Raw genomic sequence first — 17,782 nt, 5'->3', positions numbered from 1 at the left:
TAAACCCTTTTGCTATTTCATGTTTGGTTTAGGCTGGGAATCGGGCACAACCAGACACAATTGGATATGATGGCAGTAGATCACTGGGGAGTGGGGGGAGGGACTTTCAGAAGGGGGTACACTGCTTTTACCTTCCACCTAAGAATCTGTCAGAGAGTTGGTTTGTGAGGTAAGTGAGAGGAGAAACTGGGAGGAGAAACTGAAGAAAGAACATTTTATTTGAGAGTAAAAAAATCGGTGTGGTAGACCCCTTGGTGCCCTGTCCAAATCCCCTTTCCTAAGCAGGTGTAACCCTCCCCCAGATGTGTCGATATCGCCTGCCAAAGGCTCACTGCCTGCCCCCTTTGCCAGAGAATTGCCTGTGCAGACAAGCTACCTGCCTGGAAATACCCGGGGAGGTTGTGCCCTCCCCACCCATCCTGGAGGCAACCTGCAGCTGGCTAATGACCGAAGGACACAGAGTACAGAAACGTGGCCCCTTTTCATCAGTCGGAACAGCCCTCTTGTGCCACTGGCACCCTTGAACTCCATGGGATCAGCCAGAGCCTCAGCTGTAGCAGAAAGAAAGCCTATTTTTGATGACTTCTTCCCTTGCCCTATCCTGCTTCCCTCCCTCCCTTTCTCCTAAGAGTTCTCCCTCAATAAATCAGCTGCACCAGAATCCCTATCTCAGGCTCTGCTTCCAGGGAGCCCGGCCTAAGAACACCCGCTTTCCTGAAAAGTCTGCGATTGGAGCCCCGTCAGCATCTCTCTCTACCTTTTCTTCTGTGCCCCACCGGCTCTGAGGATGAACAGCCACCCACAGATTCTCACTCCGGTGACATCTTCTCTGCTCAAAGGGATAGTTGCTGCATCGCCAGTTCCCTTTACATCCTCCAAGCTCTTTTCATACTAACCTTCACTCTGACTTCATGCATCCCGGGTAGCCTCCAGCTCGGGCAGCGTTCTAGTACACTGTCTCTGCCTCTGGCTCCTCTCCTTTTAAGAAAGTACTCAAGGTCACAACTGCACCCTGCTTCCTCCCCCAGCACCAGCCCACGCTGATCTCTTTCACCTCCTTCTTCACTTAACATCTACCCTGGCAGTGTAAGCCCTGAAAGAAATCCCCACGTGCTATCTTTACGCACCACACTTGCTTCACCAAGAGTTTTACTCATTTGTCTTGTCTCTCTAGCAAAATAGCAGGTCCTCAGAGCTAGGGACTGTACCTTTCTTATAATTTTGTATTCCTTAGCGCATGGTTCTACAGATACATATTAACTGCTGAGCTAAAGAGAAAAAGTCTAGAGTCACCCTTAGGTCTCCTAGTGCAGGGTGCACAATCTAACCTTACTGTCAGAGCACGGTTAACTCAGTGGCTGGGACTCACCATTTGAGAATATCACATCTTTAACAATTATATTCCCTACAAGAAGGACCCAACAGACTGAAATGCCAAATTGCCAAGTTTCCTAGTTAGTTGTGAAGATAGATACATTGTTTCTCCTTTGCAACCGTTGCTGTTGTTTCACATAATGACTTTAACTGTAATGGAAATGAGTCTGGACAGATCAATTTTTAGCCCTCAGCAAGTTAAGTTTGTCAATATAGAATGTAAACAGCAATAGAGATTGGTAATTAATAGTACAGTTTTATTCCGATATTATAATACCTCTCCTTTCTCTTTCCCAGTTAAATTCAAAAATCTTTGGTAATTAGCACAGTATATACAACTAGCGTAAAAGCCATTTCTCTAAGTGCACATTATACAAAAGGATCTACAACTTCAACTTATGTTTGCAAGAAACAAAATACACAAATGTGGTCAATGTATATAGAGGAGACTTTAAATTCTCTCCCAGAATTTTCACGCCACAAATTTTAAATTATTTTAAATTAAATTCAAACAAGCATCCTTATCTTGGACTTGAATATATTTCTCAGAAATGAAGACATGGTACACTAATGAAAGAGTAAAAATGTAATTGAATTGTACTCATCTGAAGGTCAGTCTTCTACTAGGAAACTCCACTCAAGAAAACAGCAGACGTCGCTGAGCAATCCAAAGTAAGTTTGCAAAAAAGAGAGAGAGAGAAGGAAACAAGGAAGGAAGAAAGGGAGAAAGAGAGGAAGGGCAAGAAAGAAAAGAAAAGAGAAGAAAATTAGAAAAGAAAAGAGAAAAGAAAAAAAGAAAAGAAAAGAAGGAGGGAGGGAGGCTGGGAGGGAGGGGTCTGGAGGAAAGAGGGAAAGAATCACTCTGGGTGGTTGAAATGGCTGTGCTAACGCACAAAAAGCTAAGGGTCCCGGTCTAACAGAGAGGCCCTCCATCAGCTCCTGAGCCTCTTGTACTTTGCACACAGTTGGTGCGTATTTGGTTATCTAACTTGCCAGCTCCAGCAGATTAAAAGCAGCAGTCTGTTTAGGCGGGAGAGCTGCAGGAGGCTAGCTAGTCACCTATAAAGCCACACCTGGAAACTGGAGAAAAGACAGAAAAACACTGCATGACACAAAAAGTGGCATTCGCTATGGTTGCTGTGAGTTATCAAGAAAAGACAAGTGTGGCTCTGAATCTTTGTTTGATAAGGTACAGAAATGTATAATATGTTTCTGAAAGACTTTAAGCCAACATTTCAAAATGTGGTCATGCTTTAAAAGGAAAAGCCTTGGAAATCCAAAATAGTCATGGATGTTTCATTGTCTGATTCCATGGGTCAGTTTCCACTTTAGGTACTCGATCTAGGTGCTCACAAATTAAAGGAATGTCCCCCAAATGTCCCAGACTTCCTGTTAGACCTAAAGATTTTTACTTGGAAGCCAGGGTGACTGTAATTGTTTTGGTTAGCTTATTACTCAAGGTGGGGGGAGGAGAAGCAAGGGGTGCATAATAAGACTAAAGATCATCAAGTAGGATGCGGTTCCATTTTCACTCCATCTATGTAGATGACACATGGGTTTCAAAAGCAGTGGGGCAGAACTGAAAACAGTAGAGGAAGAAATATATTCTTAGCCCAATCTATCCCAAGAATCTTCTATATAGATTAAACTAGATTTTTCAGGTCTCCCTTATAAGTCTAATAAATCAAAGTCTTTAAAATAATGTCACCCTGCTCTTCATCCATCCATGACCCATGAGTTATAGTCATGTCATAGGTGAAAAAGAAGGAAATAGTTGTTATAGGCTGAGGACCCAGCACTCTTAAAGACACAAACGCACTTAAGTGTTTCATATGGCTGCAGCTGAATCAGAAAGTATAAGAGGGAGCAGTGTGGGAAAAGACTTCTAGAGATAATGAAGTGTTTGTGGCATGGAGTAACCATGAAGGTCATTAATTAAATGGGCATTGCTGGACTTGGTACCTAATGGAACAAAAGCAAAAAGGATGAGAAAGTTGAGCAAATGAATTTTGAGGCCTTAAGCTTGGCTACCTGCAGTAAAGGAGGGGTTGTTGTTGTTGTTGTTGTTGTTGTTGTTGTTTTTATTTATTTTATTTTAATTCCAGTGTCATTAACATACAGTGTTATATTAGTTGCAGGTCTACGATATCGTGATTCAACAGGAGGCACTGTTAGTAAACACGGGAAGGGAAGAAGATGGGGCAGTAAGGTTGAGGCCAAGTTTGCATATGAGACTCTAGTAGGCCAGCCAGGAGAGCCCTCCAGAAGGAAGTCTGAAAAATCAGTTTCAAGTTCTTGAGAAAGCCCTAGAACACAGTATCATCTACCTAAATACGATTATCTGAGCTCCAGAGCAATGCCACCTCAAGTATGGCCTACAGACCAGTAACATCATCTGGAAAACGGTTAGAACAGCACCATCCGGAGGTCCACCCCAGGCCGATGGAGTCACAATCTCTGAGATGGAGCTGAGGGTCTATATTAGCAAACACTCCGGACAATTCTGCGTGCACTACATTTGAGAAGCACTAAGCTAGAGGTAGATGAGATCAGGAAAGGAGAAAGTATACACCACAAAGAAAAGAAGTTTGTACGTTAGGGAGTTCTTTTAGGAGCTGAAGGAACTGAAAAGCAAGGGGAAAAAAAAAAAAAAACACCAGAGAAGGACTCTCAAAGGAGCATGAGAAAATTTATGGTGCATTTCAATGTGAAAATCAGGGAAAAATAAAATTGCTTGTGCCTTTATTTTTAGGCTCTCTGGTAAATGGTTAAATTCTGAGTGATGGGACCCGTTAGGGATCAGGTAAGAGAGAGCATCAGTGGCTCCAAGAATAATCTATTTATTGTGGACAAATCAAGATTGTTCTATGCAAAATAGGGCTTTGGTCAGCTCTGGATAATGATGGAGCTAAGAATGACAATATTCTAGCAGAATGTCAGACCTTCTGGCTGCATTTGGCTGTTAGGCCAAGAACATGGGTCTTTTTAAGATTTTTATTTTTATTTATTTATTTTTTATTTGACAGAGAGAGAGACAGCCAGCGAGAGAGGGAACACAAGCAGGGGGAGTGGGAGAGGAAGAAATAGGCTCCCAGCAGAGCAGGGAGCCCGATGCAGGGCTCGATCCCTGGACCCTGGGATCACACCCTGAGCCGAAGGCAGATGCTTAAGGACTGAGCCACCCAGGCGCCCCAGAACATGGGTCTTTACTCCCATGCTCAAATAGACAAATCATGTGTCTAAGAAGCTACAACACAGGAAATATCAGAAATCTACAGTGGGTCCCGGAGGAAAGAAACAACAGAGCTCACTGGTCTCACTCACCTGTAATTTATCAATTTTATCATTTTTCACACAAATATTGAATTAGAGTGTTTTAATAACTTTCCTCTAGCAAATGAATTTCTCTCCAACGTAGACTAATAACAGGAAAAGAACAAGTTCTCTACGGTCCCTGATGCTGGGAGAAAATAACTTCTGGCCATTATAGCTCAGTAATGACAGCATTTAGTGTTACCCCATCGTCAAAGCAATCACAAAATCATCCAGAAAAGTACCTACTTTCACAGAGCACTGAGCTGGGCTCATAATTCTGGAGTGAAGGTGTCTGGCTTTCGTGCAACATGGTGGCTGGCGTCCTCGGGCAGCCTATCTGCTTCCCTAAACTAATGTGGGTAAAGGACATGTCGTTGGGGTGGGAAGACACTCCCAGTTTATTTTTGTGCCATCACAGAAACCTGTAAGTTCCATTTCAAGGGCTGAAGAGGTCTTTGTTCAGTGAAAGAGATCTTTCTAGCAGCCTCTCTCCTCACAGGCTTAATATCATAGTTAGACAATATCAAGAGTTGGTAAAATTCTTGCTTAAGTAGATAGAATGCTGACTCTAATACCTAAGGAAATAGGTAGGATATATTTGTTTAATTTTTTAACCAAAAAAAAAAAAAACACATGCTGGTAGACAAACTTTATTTACTTTCTTTGCCACAGAATCTTGTCTCTTCTCCTCTCCTGTTCGAAATTCCACTCCAAAAGGAAAAAGTAAAATTTGAATCCAGAAATAATCAAAATCAAAACAAAAAATTTTAGGTGTGGAGAAAAGACGACAGCAGAATGTTAAAAAGGTGAGGTCAGGGGTCAGAGAGACCTGGATGCTAATCCCAACACTGACATTCACTGTGTGACCTTGACTAAGTCACCCACCTTGAGAAGCCTCGGTTTCCTGATCTGAAAAATGAGAATGAAAATCCCATCTCCCAACAGAAGTGTTTTATGGATTAAATGAGATGATATATACCTAGTGTTGAGTTTTCAAGGCACCAGAAACTCTTGCCACTATCTAGTACAGGTTCCATATGTTGCTACACAGACGGCAGAGTGGAAAATATGGCCTGGATTCAAATTCTTAAGTCACTAGACTCTGGTTCTCCTTTCTACTGGGAAAATGGAGCGGATGGATTAAAATATTCTTGAATTACCTTTATCTTAAGTCTTTTGCACATCATATACCTTTATCAGCTGCCCTGAGACTTTCCTGTCCTCGAAATTCATTATAAAACGAACGCTTACGTGTGAACTATACAAAGGGATTTGTAGATGTGTCTCAATTTTTCTAAATTTCTAAAGTAAACTACGTATTGGGGCACCTGGGTGTCTCAGTAGGTAAAGCGTCTGCCTTTGGCTCAGGTCATGATCGCAGGGTCCTGGGATCGAGCCCCACATCGGGCACCCTGCTCAGTAGGGAGCCTGCTTCTTCCTCTCCCACTCACCCTGCTTGTGCTCTCTGTCTCTGTCGAATAAATAAATTAAATCTTTAAAAATTAATAAATAACATAAGCTATTTATTGAAAAAAAGACATTTAAACAGAAAAATAACAAATTAAAATTTACCAGGCTGGATGGTGCAATCAGCATCCAAATCAAGGACTAGAGCTTTACCAGCAGTCTCGGGCCATTATGGTTTTTCTTAGTACACATAGAGAATATCTCGTAAATACACATAAGGAACTGTTAACATAGAGGTTTTGCTTCTAATTAAAACAACAATAAAAACTAAATTAGAAAAAAGAAAAGCCAATTGAATAAAAAGCATTCTGGATGGGAAAAAGAAAAAGATCAAGATAAATAATCTCCACGTTAAACCCCACCGCAAGGCTGATTTTTAGGGTCCTATTAGGTCCACGTTAATTGAGGCACCAAGAAGAAATTCAGATGCAATATACTGTTCAAAATAAAACTCATTTCACAAATAAATAAATAAAATCTTTAAAAAATAAATAAAAACAAAATAAAACTCATTTCTTTACGTGCGCACTGCCATCGTTGGCTTCCTGGGGCCCCTGTCCCTGGAGCCTTACTGCGCTCCCGCTTGCTGAGGGCATTTTCCCAATTTGCTTCTCAGACTTGCAGGCTTTCCCCTGCCCTTTGGTAGAAAGGTTTTATCTTCTTTCTTTTTTTTTATTATAATAATATTTTTTATTATATTATGTTAGTCACCATACAGTACATCCCTAGTTTTTGATGTAAAGTTCGATGATTCATTAGTTGTGTATAACACCCAGTGCACCATGCAATACGTGCCCTCCTTACTACCCATCACCGGTCTATCCCATTCCCCCACCCCCCTCCCCTCTGAAAGTTTTCAATACAGACAGACCTGCGTGCATTTGGAAATGGCAGCCGGCATGCTGAAGCAGAGCTCCCCTTCTGGCCGCATCCTCGTCTTTTAGATACACCTCCATGCTGAGTTCCAGAGAACAGTTCTCAATGTACGCACACTTTCCCTACTGGCACACACTGGCTCTCACCATAAAAAGACTCCATGAAAGTCACAATAATATTCTCCCAAGCTTGACATCTAGAACCACATATAAGAGAAATATTTCGTAGGAAATGCAAACTGCCCTAGGTTTTATTTTTGCTTTAGCTTACAAAGCATTAAAAGGGAAAGAAGAGAAACTTTTCAATGCTATTGACCATTGAGAATAAAAAGACTATGCGTTCTCTGAGAATGCTGTTTCTTTGAATTCAGGCGAGAAAAGGTGAGGTATCTTTGACTTTATTTATCTTGCTCAATCCCCTTGCCCCTGCAGCCTGACCTGTAATTCCGCAGAGAACCCAGCACAAAGGAAGACAAGGAAGAAGAGGAGAAGGGGGAGGAGGAGGACAGCAAAGGAGGCCTGTGTAGGGGCTAGTGCTGAGTCCTGCAGCTTCGTGGGCCCCGAAAGCACAGTGAGGTGATAGTCTGAAATATTACCCAATATGTTTTCATTCCTAGTGATTCTCACTGCCCCTTTCAGACCACCTCCCTTCCACTCTGGCTGAGGCAGCCGGTGCTTGGGGGTGGAGTTTGGTGGGAAGAGGAAAAAAATTCGGTGCTGGGTCCTAATTCCAAATTTGCCTCTGGAAGCCCATTTCAGGGACAGAAAGGAGTAGTTGTTCAAACCAAAGCTTTCATTTGCAAAACCAGAAATGTCAAAAAAAAAAAATATATATTTGGAGGGCTCCTAGGAGAAAAAGGAGTATTTTTACTTTTGTTTGTTTTGCTAACCAAAAGCCATAGAGTAGGGAGGATTCAGGACAGGGTGTGACTTTGGGGTATTTCCTGAACCACAATGGCTGAGGCTGAAAGGAGCCTTCCTGGGCTGGGGCTGGTGGGGAGAACCCAGAGGGAATCTGTCAGTGGAAGCAAGGTGCCCGGGTTCTCCCTTTTGGGAGAATCTCCTAGGAGATCCCACAGTTTGTAGGGCAACCTCGGGGGTGGTAGGCAGGCACTGTTCAGGCAAAAAGGCTCTGAGCTCCCACCTCAACCCACCTCCACTCCCCCTACCCACAGCACAGGGAGATCCAGAAAGCTCTGAGAGAATGGACCGGGACCCCAACCTCCAACCAGCAAAGAAGGTAGACATTCCAACTGGAACCCATGGCCCAGGACCACAGACAGGAGCAGTGGATGACAGAGCACATCCAATGGCCAGAGCTGATGTGACATGGAGCTGGAGGCAGTCCCCAAGAAAAGGCAGGGAGGACTAAATAAGCATGCACTAGGGTTCCTCTCATTCCAGATGTGCACGCTCTGAACCTCGCTGTCCTTCTTGGGATACAATAAGGATTAGTGCTTCTGCATACCTGCCCACTAATGTGTCCACATCACAGATCACAACAGCTTCGAAAGCCACTTTGGTGGTTCCTGCTGCTTCTTCGTATCCCTACTTTCTAGGAAAGGCATCCCCTTCCAGGCAAGAGGACTCGGTGTGGGTAGCTATGCCATCAGGGCAGTCTAATTAGCCCTCCAGCAAGGGGGTGCGAGGCAGTCCTGATATGAACGGGGAGTAGTCTCGCAGCCTAGAAACCCACCATCCTTCAAGAAAGAAAGAAAAAGAAATGCAGTCTTAGGCTTCACCCCAGACCTATCAAATCAAAATGTGAATTTTAGCCAGGAACCCAGGAGATCTGTATGCTCCATTAAAATTCGAGAAGCAGTCTCTGTAGCTTGGTTGTTCCTAGTCCAGGCTGCATGTTAGAGTCACCTGGGAAAGTATTACAAAAACACTAATGTGCCCCAAGGATTCTTATTTTAACTAGTCCAGAGTGAGTCCCGGGCACCAGTATTTTTTTAATTCCCCCTGGTGATTCTAATATGTAGCTTGGGTTGCAATCTAGCGACCTGGCTAAACCAGCAGACCCAGAAATGTCAAGTTTCCCTGGCTGGAAAATTGCAGGTGGCTTAAAGGCATAAGGAAGGAGGAGAGGGGGATGGACGTGCCAAACACATTACAAATATTAGCTCATTTGCCTCTATGAATAACACGGAGAATGTGCTAACGGTAGAACCTTTTAACCAATAATGGAAATTGAGGCTTTGAGAGTTTAACTTAGACAGGATTCCAAATTAGCAATTCCAGAATTAGCGAGTTGTGGAACCAGGATTTAAAGGCTTGGATTGAAAACCCTATTTACTGAATACAGAAACTAAGTGATACAAAAATGAAAAAAAATAAATAGAGGCATGCCATGGAGTATCAGTGAGACAAACCAGTGTTCCAGCACACGGGGCGCCATAGTACACAGGTTTCCGAATTGGTTCACACTATGATCAAATACAAATGCTAGACGAAATGCGAGACTAACGGGGGCTTCTCCAGACTCTTCATACAAGATTTGCAGGATCTGTGCTCTTTCTCCAACCCTCCCTCTCAGGCAGAGCTCAGGAGGCGCCCTACCCAGGGAGGGGTGTGAGGGCTGCCATCTTGCAGTACCAGTCTGCAGAACACTGAGTGTGACAGACACTGCATTTCTCTGTGCAGCCTGATGATGTGTCTCCTGTGTCACCTTCTTGACCTCTGATCCTCAGAGCTGGGTGTCTCCGGGGGCAATAGGAAAGCAGTACGATCAGCAAACAGAACACACACTCCACCTCAAACCTGCCATGCCAACACCCCCTCTGATTATGCATCCTTGGCCAGGGCACTTAACCCTCCCACATCTCAGATAACTCAACTGTAAAATGGGGGAAAGGACCATGCGACATCGCCCCGCCGGCCTGGCTGCGGTAAAGATTGTGAGGAGACATATATATATATATATATATATATATATATATATATATATATATATATATATGGCATGGAATACAGTGTCGATTGTGGAATTTATTACTATCGTGGACTTAGAATGGGCTTCTGTCCTCTTTCTCCCTCATTAACTGAAACCCTTACACCCCTCAACATGGATACTTTCTGACAGCCCCTCTTCCACACAGAGCTATGGGCCCCACGCTCACCATTAGCACACCTAGAACATATTACTAAAATAACCCAATAAACTGAGCCAAGTAAAGTTGTCTGCATAGCTGCCTTTGTCATTTTGACCATGAGCTCCCTGAAGACAGGGACTAACTTATGGCCCCTTTAAACCCCCAGCACCTAGCCCAACGCCTGCTTAAAAAGTTACTCAATGAATATTTGTAAAACAAATGAACACAATATAAATATTTGGGGCTGGCCCTTCTGGAAATGGCTGGTGCTTTCCCCAACCGCCAAAATCTCACTGTTCGGTCTCTGGATGGAACAGGCATTACCACTCATGATCTTCTCTGTAGCTCCTTATCCATTACTGTCCACCAGTCTGGTCCTCCAGATGGTTGTTTCTTACTCATAACCAAGGTAAAACAAAGTCTCGGGCTATTCTATAACCCCCAAACCTCTCCTGCAAAAGCCTTGAGCAAGATGATTCCCACTCATCTGGTGCAATGCAAGAACACGTGGAGGGCATTCTCCGCTGTTCAAATCAATTTCTGCCCCATGAGCCACATGTTGGATGCATATAACCTCACCTTCTGAGAAACGTTCCCATAGATTTCCTTAAAATGGTCCATTATGGATAAACATATAGACATATCTGCCATGTAACTTCATTTCATCTCCATGCCACCCCACCAAAATAAGTACTTTACATGACGTAGGGATGGGGAAGATGTTCCTGGGAGACTTCTCAATTTTCCTTGTCCTAGTGCTCAAAAAAGAGTCCCCCAAAATCCTACTTTTCCAGCCCCTTCTTAAAACTAAAACATGAGAATATACCACAGTTTTGGCCAGTGGGACCTAAGGGGAAATCTTTTTGGAGAGGGATAAGAGATAGCAAAACTTTTTCACCTCAGTAAAAAGAGATGCAGGGAAGAGACACCATTCTTCTTCAGCTGGATATTGCCACGGCTACATGTGACGCCTGGAACACCAGCAGCCATCTTGCAACCATGAGGAGAGAGAGCCAAAGGACCAATCCAATATGGCAATGGTGGGGAGCAGAAAGAGGGATCCTTCCTGACACCACTGAGTCACTCTCCCACCCCTGGAACCACCTATTGCTATGCTTGCTGCTATGTGATATAATAAACATTTTCATTGCTTAAACTATTTTTAGGTAGGTATTATATTACTTGTAGCCAAAACATCCTACCTAATACAACAAAAGAGAACACAAGAAACTAATTACCTTGGCCAAAAAGACCACATTGCAATTAGCAAAAGAAAAGAACATATGGTCGAGGAAACAAAGTAATATTATTAACTCATCATGAGCAACACACTCTATCAAGAGCCGTTTATGAAATACACCATTTAATCCTCACCAAACCCTATAGGAATATAATGGGTATTTTATTTTATAAGAAAATTCAGAAAGGTTAAATAACTTAACCATGGTCAAGTAGGAAGTGGCAATTTTTCCAACCCAGGTTGTTATGACTCCAATGTCAGGAGGGATCTGCCACACTCCATACATGCAAAGTTGGTGTTCCGTTAGCTCATCCTTTCATATGACTCTGCTCCTCAGATCTTCTCCTATGAAAAGATCTTTCTAGGGAGTATTTAAGGCATAAGGAGAGGCAATGGTGTTCACGGAAAGATAGGGAGAGTGTGGGGTAAAGGGACAATGGCAGAGCACTTGAAAGCTACCTGGGAAGACTTCAAATCATACACAGAACAGACCTAGATAAACATTGTTCTTTGATTAAAAAAAATACCCATATGCACACATGTATACACATTTTGCAGTTTTTATTAACTGTGAGTTATTTGATATATTTATGACATAATTAAGGAAAACTTTCACAAATAAATTAGATCTATTTTTGGCTGGATAACAATATATCTATTTACTTTTGTTAGACCTTGGAAATTTCAATACCTTGTAATTGTATTTCTAATGACAGAAGATTCATCTCAGCTCATAGTGTATGCATTTCATTATTCACCACATTTATATTCGAGTAAATGAACTTGTTCATTATACATTGTAATCTTTTTGTTGCACAATGTTTCCATTTTTGAAAGCCATGTAATCACTTCATTGTGGTGTTGGCAATTGTCATTATATAATATATAAAATTTCAAAAGGATGCAATTTAAGGATTTTGATCTTGCAGCATAAATATATGCACATCATGCAATACAAATAAACTTATTCCAGATGGTTGCTTAAAACAGATAAATCGAATTTCCCAGTAGTAACACACTAAATCTTCAACCAGATAGTGTTCTTTCACTGATTAAAATGCCCATTTCATTAAAATGAAAACATTCAGGTGACTCCAAACAATAAATGTGACAAAATTGGAGTGGGTCATGATAAAACTAAATTAGATATTCTGGCCATTTTAAGAGGGTTTTTTTTGGGGGGGGGGCTACTGAAAATGAGGCCCTCTAACCTGATAAAGTTCCGGTTTTAAGTTCAATTCTGCCATATTTCAAAAGCCATGCAAGCTCAGCATGTCTGGGTTTCATGGGAAAAGAAGCGGACACAGTTTAATCCACCAACATGAGGTTGGCAATACTTTTTCCTTCCACACACCTTCAAACTATATTTACCAGCCTTTCAAAGGGGCAAAAACAGAACACTACAGAAAATGTTAACTACCAAAAACATATTGGCTCAGTAGAACAAATAACCCTCAAAGCCAGAGAACTGCCTGTTATTGACTCCACCCCCGTTAGCCCTGCCTTGTGTGGTTACGGTATGGCCAGAGCACATTAACAAACAGCCCAGCTCTTTCTGCTCTGTCACTAGCGACCTTACTGCTTTCCGCAGCTAGCAAAATTCAACCTCTTCCAAATAACTCTCACGTGCACAGACTGTAAAGTGAATGTAAATTAAAGTAACACATTACCCAAAACTTCAACTTCTTTAGAGAGCTGCCTGCTAGTCCCACTTTTACAAATATTCTTCATTTACTCCACATGCAAACGCTTAGGTGCAGTTCACAGAGACCCACCTTTGCCTCTGAACACCCATTATATCACCAGCTTACCTGGCCACACAGCTCATGAACACTTCCGAGTGCCCTCAGCCCATGCTACTGACACGGTTCAAGGACCAACATCTTTCAAGGCTCAACAAACTTTTGTAAATGAAATATTTCCAATGAATAACAAAGCATGGCAAAAATACCAACGGAAAAAAAGGTTAATATTGATGAATAAACCAGAAGGAGAGAGAAAGAAGCAAATAGCCAATAAACATAAGACAAAAATACATCTATTTCAGTAGTCAAATAAATGCAGATAAAAACAAATAGATGTGATCAAGGTTGACCAAGATTTTTTTTTTTTTTCCAAATAATACTGTTCTATCTTGGAAATGCTGAAGAGAAATGGGAGAACTTCAACTGTTGCTGCTTGAGGTAGTGTGAATTGGTATCTCAGCTGAAAATAAGAGGCACTTACTAACTGACCTAAAAGCTCCTTTCCATAATGAAATCCTCCCCTTGGAAGTCAGCATTACACACCACTGTGACCACCCACTCAAAGCCACAGAGCCCCATTAATGCAAAAGCACTGGCTAAATTTTGACCATCAATCAATTAGTCCAAGCCAGAAACACTAGGGACATTAAAAATTCTCAGTTTACCAATAACTTTAGTCAATGCCAAATTATACCATCTGGTACTTGATATATTCATTAATCCTCATGTAGGATTATAGTACAAGGAGCATATTCAATCAATTTCTCACATCATATCTAATAGGTATTGTAATAGCATAAATATTCCGCATGGGAGGGGTCTATTCACCCACTGATGCTTGACAAATGTTTGCCTATGACTTTCATTAATGCTTAACAAGGTCATGTTTAAACTCCAGCCCACAACGAAAGACTGTAATCCTTTGGCTTTTTATGCAGAGATATCTCAAGCAGATTCATAGCATACCCACCATTAATGTAGGATATAAATACTCATCAGATAATCTTCAATAACAGTTCTGGATATAATATGATTACTGTATCACACCCAAAACATCTGCAGAAATACACCAGTAGCCAACACAGGCCCAGGTACACGAAGGAAATGCCTAACGCTGTCATTTGCAAGCCATTATCTTTTCTCACTAGCATCTCTGCCTACGTGAGTCCTTTAAATTGAATAGAAGCAAGATGTGTGAGTTGCCTGATTACGTGAAATCAGGCTGCACAGAGTCCCACCCGATGGCTGGCTGAGACTCATCACCACCTTTTAGGAAACTTGTCATTTTTTAAGAAAAATGAGCTGCAGTTGCTGGGCAGCCATGACTGTTATCTGCACGGCAGGTCGCTGGCTGAGCCACATTTTCTGCTAATTAAATTCACTGTGGGAGATTCCTAACGTGTGTCTCCGTGGGAAATGGATCTGAAAATCTGGATGATGCCCCTAATTGCTTCTGGTAACAAGGTTATGAAACCCGGGCTGTCATACCTAGGGAAAGCAGAACTCAGATAAGTGGGTCTATTCTCACAGACCATATGGGTTTCTTCAGCCTACGGCTGAAAAAGCTAAAATAGGGCTCAGCTGCAACTGGGCACTGCCTGAACAAGGCCTGTTACTTTGCCCTTTTCAATTACTTACCTGGAAACACAGCAAGCAGGTAATGGTGAAGAAGCACAGTGGTAAATCAGCCGATGCCTAACCTGAGCTGGAAGATCACCTCTTGACTCAAAGTGTGGTCAACAGATTGTAGCATCGATGTCACCAGGGAGCTTGTTAGAAATGTAAATCCTCAGACGCACTGACTCACGATGTCTGAGGAGTGAGCCCAGGAATCTGAGGCTTAGCAACTTCTCCAGGTGATTCTGATGCCCACTAAAGTTGGAGAAGCTCTGATCTCAACTACACGGGATTACAAACCTATCAAAGAATGGGGCTCTCCTCCTGGTTCAGTCATAAGTAGTGTTTGCCCTTGAGGGGCTCATTTAGCATCTGTGACCTCAGTTTCTTCGTTGTTCTGATTATCCACTGCTGTGGGAAAGCAACCATGGTTTTGTGAGTTGGGTGGACCCAACTGGCAAGTTCTCATTTGTGGCTGAAGTCAGGCAACAACTGAGCAGGAGTCATTTGAATGACTGGCTCAACTGGAAGTTCAAGATGGCTGTCGCATTCACAGGCCTGGCTTCAGAACTGGAATGGCTCATGGCTAGCTGGGCATCTCTCTCTCCATATGGCCTCTCCACTTGGCTAGCTTGGGCTTCCTTACAGCATGGCTGTCCCAGAGTGTTGGACCTCTTATATACTGGCTGACTTCTCCCAGAGTATGTATTTAAGAGACCAAAGCAGAAGCTGCCAGGGCTTGTTAAGGCTTAGGCCTGCAACTGGCACAATGCCACTTCTGCCACTCTCTTTGAGTGAAAAGCAAGTCATGGGGTCAGCCCAACCTTAAGGAATAAGAGTGGGATTGCTTAGACTGGGATTTGGAGGGCATCTTTAGAGACAAGTTGGTACACTCACTTATAAGATGAAGGAAGTGGCCTATGCTCCCAAAGGTTTTTAGTCTATGGTTTTTATGGTTTTTATAGTATATGATTCTCTGAGAGAGGCAATACCCATATTTCTTAGAGTGCATTACATCTATCTCGAGGAGGCCCGTTTCTCCATAATATCACTGCCACTCATTTAGCACTAAGCACGTGCAGTCTTGCATTATGATTTACCTTATAAATGCAGTAACTCTGACTTCCCAGCTCGATTATAAAATCCTCAAGGCCTTTATGCCTCCTTGAAACTCCATTACCTAGTGCACTGACCTATATATCATATTAGGCTTTCAATGAAGATGTGATAATGATGATGATGACGGTGATGATGATGTTGATAGAATCACTGCTGTTAAATTATCCTGTCTACTTGAATGAGTACAAAGCAACCATTTCCAAAGTTGAAAAATAATGTCACATGCCTTTTGTAATTTTTTACAGGTCTTTTTAAGGTAGACTTCTTACGATAGACAAAATAGAACCGTAAATATGAATTCGGTTGAAGTACAGCTTGCTTTAAAGGTACACTCTCCTTTTTTAATTTTCTGGTGCACAAGGGACAGCGTTCTGTGGTCAGGAAACCACTTCATTTTCCTCCTAGGCATACAGGAAGGCCACATTTCTTAGCCCCCTTAAACCTCAGTAGGACCACAAAACTGAATTCTGGCCCATAATCCTAGTCATACCACAATACTGTCACAAGATAGAAAAAACTTGGTCCCTGATTCACTTCTTGGAACACAGCTACCCAACCAAAAATAGCCTCTTTGCATTTTGTATGAGTGACAACTAAACCTCCCTTGAGTCAAGACTTTGGATTTGAGGAGTATTTGTTATATTTGTTATAGCAGCTAACCTACACTGACCGGTATATCTAGTTTATTCCCAGAGTCAACCCCATGAGTCATTGTCCTACATCAATACTTTAAATTGACATTTAAATTGAATATTTTTTTATCAATAATCTATTTCTACATCATTTTAGTGGGAACTATAATGCATTGTTCAGATAGTTCACATGTTATTTAATCAAATTCATAGTATCGTGAATTTAGAGCAGAGTTTCACTACTAAACAAATTGATTGACCTTGACAACCAATTTCTGCAATGTATTTTCCACCACACCCTCAACAAGATCTCATACACAAGCTGTGTATATGTGGCTCTCCAGGTTTGTTATCTTTGTTCATTCCATCCCTCATCTCATTTGATCGTTTATTCAAAAACTATTTGTGAGCACCTGCTATGTGCCAGACAGTATCCAGGTCCTGGATGCCAGGATAAACAGAACATGGTCAGAGGAAAGATAATCGCAACACCCTGGGCTCTGGAAGAGGGCATTATAAAGTGCAACCAGAATGTAAAAGCTGGTTCTCTTAATGACAATGAAATGCAGAGACATTTTGCAAAGGTCGTGACATCCAGACTGAGTTTTGAGAGGTAAGTAGCAGCTCACCAGATAGAGAAGGCAGGAGAAGATAAATCAGACAGAGGGAATATGAAAAGGCCCAAAGGTGGGAACCATTGTATCTTGCAGTATGGTCCTAATAGTGGTCTAAGAATCTGGTTAGCATGACCCCAAAGATGACTAGATAACCAATCCAAATTCAGGAATGATTTTGAGCTGGGCAGCATTATCCTAATCACAAGAGTGATACATGAGGTTTGTGTTCATACCTGATTGTTCTGGAATTTACATTGTTTAACCCCAAGATTTAAGTGAAGCACCTGGCCCAGGGGAGGTGATTCCTGACATATTTCCACCTAAACTTAGAGGAACAACTTACCCAGTCTGCTGTAAGTAAGACTGGGTCTTCAAGTTAGGCCTCCCGAAGGCCTACCATGAGACTCATTAGTCATACATTATTATTATCCTCTGCTGTGCATTGCTTCGGTGAGAGTTTTGTAGCCCAGAAGATTGCACCTTGGAGAAGGTGGCGAGTCTCTCTGCCTCAAGTGCTGAATGTGCTCAACTTTCATCTGTATCCTTGATTTCCCCAAACCGTACCAGTGCCAGTTATTTTGGCCCATCAAAGCCAACAGATATTATTTGCCAGTTCCGTGGTTGTGCACAGAATACAGTGTGTTTGGGGAGACTATAGTTTGCTCGATATGGCTAGGAAGACATTG

The 17,782-nt window shown here is 42.2% G+C and overlaps 1 long non-coding RNA gene across 1 annotated transcript in view; it reads right to left on the bottom strand.

Moving 5' to 3' along the window:
- LOC130543791 (uncharacterized) overlaps positions 1–14,834 on the bottom strand; it is a 57,124-nt gene extending 42,290 nt beyond the window's left edge. The window contains exon 1 of the long non-coding RNA XR_008959404.1: positions 14,750–14,834. This is a non-coding gene — a long non-coding RNA (uncharacterized LOC130543791). The remainder of the gene's footprint in view (positions 1–14,749) is intronic.
- Positions 14,835–17,782: the final 2,948 nt, after the last annotated feature.

The sequence above is a fragment of the Ursus arctos genome, unplaced genomic scaffold (genome assembly GCF_023065955.2).
Source record: "Ursus arctos isolate Adak ecotype North America unplaced genomic scaffold, UrsArc2.0 scaffold_16, whole genome shotgun sequence".
NCBI classification, from domain to species: domain Eukaryota; kingdom Metazoa; phylum Chordata; class Mammalia; order Carnivora; family Ursidae; genus Ursus; species Ursus arctos.
The sequence above is the reverse complement of the archived record's forward strand: the minus strand, read 5'-3'. Positions and strand labels throughout refer to the sequence as shown.